The sequence below is a fragment of the Scylla paramamosain genome, unplaced genomic scaffold (assembly GCF_035594125.1).
Source record: "Scylla paramamosain isolate STU-SP2022 unplaced genomic scaffold, ASM3559412v1 Contig73, whole genome shotgun sequence".
NCBI classification, from domain to species: domain Eukaryota; kingdom Metazoa; phylum Arthropoda; class Malacostraca; order Decapoda; family Portunidae; genus Scylla; species Scylla paramamosain.
In genome coordinates, this window is record NW_026973738.1 from 125,001 (window position 1) to 130,000 (window position 5,000).

Consider the following 5,000-nt stretch of genomic DNA (forward strand, 5'->3'; position numbering starts at 1 on the left):
TCTCTCTCTCTCTCTCTCTCTCTCTCTCTCTCTCTCTCTCTTGGGTTGGCTATCTGGTAAACATCTTGTTTATTTTTCTATTTCACTCCTGGTTCACTTCCGGCTTGTAGCAAGTTTTTGGTGGGAGAAATAGCACAATTGTATTATTTATCTCTTGTTTTGGTACATTTTCTACTTCTTGGGGTATTCTGAATGTGTTTGGGGGTGTTTGGACCTGTTTTGAGTGTGTTTGGGTGTGTTTGAGTGTGTTTGAGTGTGTTTAAGTGTGTTTGGGTGTGTGGGTGTTTGGTGTGTGGCTATGTTTGGGTGTGTTTTGAGTGTGTTTGGAGATGTTATAAGTGTGTTCAGGTGTGTTTTGAGTGTGTATAGATGTCTGAGTGTGTTTGGGGGATATTTTGGGTGTATTTGAGTGTGTGTGGCTGTTTGAGTGTGTGTAGATGTGTCTGAGTGTGTTTGGGAATAATTTGGGTGTATTTGAGTGTGTGTGGCCACTACCAACAAAACTAATGGTGACAAAAAGGTTTCAAAACGCCACACACCGCTTACAGTGCCTGGCAGGGCCACAAGGAGCCACTAACACCGTGGACGGGCAATACACAACCATACACAGCCATACACAGCAATACACAGCAATACACAGCAATACACAGCCTTACACAGCAATACACAGCAATACACAGCAATACACAGCCTTACACAGCCTTACACAGCAATACACAGCCTTACACAGCAATACACAGCAATACACAGCAATACACAGCCTTACACAGCAATACACAGCAATACACAGAAGGTCACAGCCAGTAGAATACAAAAAAAGAAATTATTTGAAAAGATTTATATTTACTAGTGCATATAATAATTAGAAAATATTAATTGTTTTTTATTATTATTATTATTATTATTATTATTATTATTATTATTATTTGTTGTTGTTGTTGTTTAAGCCCTGTCTAATTTATTTTATATATTGCAGGAGTGTGTGTGCTTGGAGGACCTGAGCCACCTCCACCCCACCCCACCCTGACACACACACACACACACACACACACACACACACACACACACACACACACACACACACACACACACACACACACACACACACACACACACACACACACACACACACACACACACACACACACACACCAGACACCCCTAAACACCCCAAAACACACCCACTCCCCCTTGCTTACACTTACACAGATGTTCCCCACCCCCTCTGCCGAGAGGTGAGTGTATGTACGTGTGTGTGTGTGTGTGTGTGTGTGTGTGTAGTAATAATTAGAGACGTCGCAGTGAGGCTGGTAGATACCTATCAGCGCCAGCATTTTTAATTGTCTCCGATTTCGTGGGGCAAAGGGGTGACTTAGCTAAATTTGAAATCGATGTGCAGGAAAAGTACAGCATGAATTGCTGCACAAGTGTATCTAAAATTAAAAACATAACCCTTAATATTAATATTCATACTTACTGGTGTATGATAAGGCTTTGTTAATTGAACTATAAGATAAAACTAAAAATAGGTAATGAATTTTTTTTTAAGTAAGTATAAACAGTAAAAATAAAAGGATGTTGACTTCGGCTCGTGCATTTTATCTGGGAATGTTGAAAAATATCAGATATCACTGACACGTCCTGTATATGAAAGTAATCAGTGAAATAAAAAAAGAACAGCACCGCTGGCGGACGTACGACGTACTTATCTTGATCATGATTCTTCAGTTAAAGAAAGCGCCGCGCGCCGTTAGGAAGTGTAAAGTGTAAACAATAGCCTCTCAGTTCTGCCGATACAAAGGCCTTTACTTTGCTTTACTATATCCAGAATAGGGTATAGCTCGTTCTTTCAAGAATTTTCTTAATTCCGCTGTAGTCCATGATTGTGGCGGTGATGTATCCATTGTGCAGGGTAGTCGAGTGTCTGTGTTTTGGTTTGCTCGCTGCCCAAGTACCCGAGGATAGTGATCGTACCGCAAAAATAAAGTCTCTGATACAAAATTATATTTTCTTTACATTAAATGGATTTGCCTGTTGTTTAGTACATGAAAATGCAAGTATATATTAGTATACTTCCATTGAGGTCAGTAGAAAATTACAGATTGCCTGCCTTGATACACTTATAGGCTCTTTTAAGAATATTATCTGAAATTATGAATAGAGGCTCAAACAATGTCATGTGCTGTCAGTTATCACGAAATTAATTGACTTAAAATTCAGACACATTACTGTGCAACGATACACCTTTGTAAGCTTGTAAAACCTTGCCCCAAAAAGTATTTATTTTCCGGCGAGAATTAAAAATTCTGGCGCTATCTGGTATCAAAACGCTCACTGCGACGTCTCTAATTGTGATGCTGTGTACATATATAAATACTGTAACTATTATTGATAAAAAAATGATGATGATGATGATGATGATTCAGTGGTGATTATGAAAATGTGCATTACAATATAGGGTAGATATTATTGTTATTACCTGTGTGTGTGTATGTGTGTGTGTGTGTGTGTGTGTGTGTGTGTGTGTGTGTGTGTGTGTGTGTGTGTGTGTGTTTAGGAGCCCATTAAATATTGGTTGTTGTTAGAAATGGAAGAGGCTCTGAGGGACTTTGAAAAGGTTGCTTATATCAGTGAAATGAGTAGGTGTGTTCTTGGAGACAGAAGCAGCATGTGGCCTGGCCACATTAACTCAATGACTGAGATAAGGAAGGTTACAGTGATGCGTGTATCTGAAATGTTGGTCTGGTTGGATCATAAGACTCAAAATTCTCAAACGCTTCTGCACTGCACCTCCACTACATTAAAAAAAGCTCTCTAGTTGATGTTACACAGGTTTCTAAGGGTGTATTTATGGTTCTAGTGGCATATTAACAAGAATTCCACATTAATAACATGATAAACACTCTTGAGAACCCGGCTGATCATCTCTGTGGCCTTGGAAAATAGTCATGGCAAGAGAGCAAGGCGTTTCAGAATAGGGCCCTTGCAACGTCTGGTGGTGAGGCGCTGAGAGCAGTGGAGCTTGAGTGCAGTGGTGATGTACTGATGGGAGGTGCGAGGAGGTGGTCTGGGGGTGTGTATCAATGCAGAGGGGTAACTGAGTGAATGGTAGACACAGAGAGAGAGAGAGAGAGAGAGAGAGAGAGAGAGAGAGAGAGAGAGAGAGAGAGAGAGAGAGAGAGAGAGAATATCTAAAGCTGTCATTAATCCCTCTTTATTGCACATATAAAATGTGTTTGTTATTCATTCATTCTAAAATACTGATCCTCAAAAAAATTAATGCAATTTTTATCTAACCCAAGCAAATTTAATGGCCAGTAATTCACAGTGGTGCCACAATTATTAGGAACTGTAATACTTGAAATCAAATGCAGATGCTTCCATTTCCTCCCCCTGTTTCTCTTTCTCTCTCTTTTAAGCAAGCTCTTTTCTCTAATGCACATCAAGCTTCAAGCAAATACTTCCTACTTCAAGCAAGCCAGACTTAACTTATCAATATTTTCTGTTGTGGCAGAGTGTTTGCCACACACACAGGCCAGTATTCACAAACGGTTTGCTCCCTCACCACAACTTTCTCAAACCTCACATAGATGATGAGCAGGGTTGTCAAGAATGTTTCTCCCATTAATGATGTAGAAATCTTGTTAATCTGTCATCCTATGGCCTCACCATAGGAATTGAATTGGAGGAATTGAGTTTTTGAGGCACTGAACAACATCCATGATGCTTCAGATCCCAGACTGTTGGATGTGACGCCACAAGACACAGGGCTTCGTAACACCAGTGCACGGTGATCAAGACAACACTGGACCAGAAAGACGCAAAGTACAGGGAACAACACAGTGCTTCTTCATTTTAGGTGTGCTAATCCAAACTCTTAGACAGGGCAGCACAAAATATAGATAGTTTTCACAACACTAGTGTACTATGATGATGCAGGAGAGCTAGGAGTGCTAGGATGAGTGTCTGGGGAGAAGCAAAGCCACCAGGAGACCAGAGGCATGGGTCAGCTGGGAGGCACTGAGTATCAATGAGTAAACAACTGATTACAGCTACAGGTGAATTGTAATCTGCAGCCTTGCTATACAAGACTTGACTTTCTACTTTCCCTCACCCCTATTCTCTCTCTCTCCACATTCTGAATACAACAGTTAACCACCATTCTCAATCTTCTATCTCTTTCACTGGTACACTCTGAAACTCTCTTCCTGCTTCTGTATTTTCACCCAAGCTTCCATACTAATTCACTGGCACTTGTCTTCCAGGTGAGCCAGAATGAGCTTGTTAAACTGAGCGGCCTCTTCAAGTACCACTGGAACTGTTCGTCAGAGGAGGAGGAGGAGGTAAGGGAGTGCGCCAAGACCCTTTACAGCGGTGCAATGGAGTGGAGGGAGATGAGGAGAAATTTGAAAGAGAACAGAAGTAGAATGACATCAGATAGCAGGAGTCCTTAGGATTTAGCACAATAAGATCAATAATTCTCTTACATGAGTGACCTAAAGTAAGGCAGTTTAGTCTGGCCTAACTTAACTGACCTACCTATTTCTGTTATGAGCTAAGATAGGCTATGTTAGGTTATATTAAATTATATAATTATTATTTTTTTCATCATTATTATTAAAGAAAGGAAATAGAACCGAGAAAATAAAGTTAAAAATTATTGTTATTATTCTTTTTATTACCAAGATGATTGATTAATTGATACATATATTGTTGGACTAAAGCCTGCACAACAAAGAAGGATGATGCAACCTGCCACCCATCCTTTGGACATAAAACAATAGACACAGAGGATAGAAAAATATTGCACATACAAATACAAAGGGTTTCCTGAGAATCTGGCCCTTTTATGCTGATGCGGCCAAGTTTGTAACAAACAACTTTTATGTTGATGATGGTTTGAAGTCAGTAGCTACAATGGATGAAGCTGTCACTCTTATTCAGCAGAGCAAAGAATTATGTTACAAGGGAGGTTTCAACCTTCATAAGTTCTTGTCAAA

The 5,000-nt window shown here is 40.0% G+C and overlaps 1 protein-coding gene across 6 annotated transcripts in view; it reads left to right on the forward strand.

Annotated features, from left to right (window-relative positions):
- The window catches only part of LOC135098668 (uncharacterized), a 17,198-nt gene extending 12,532 nt beyond the window's left edge, over nt 1-4,666 (forward strand). For all 6 annotated transcript variants that reach the window (XR_010267262.1, XR_010267263.1, XR_010267264.1 and 3 more), the window contains 3 exons: nt 977-1,235; nt 3,733-3,859; nt 4,266-4,666. The gene's annotated coding sequence lies outside the window, so the exon portion shown is untranslated. The remainder of the gene's footprint in view (nt 1-976; nt 1,236-3,732; nt 3,860-4,265) is intronic.
- The last annotated feature ends 334 nt before the right edge of the window (nt 4,667-5,000 follow it).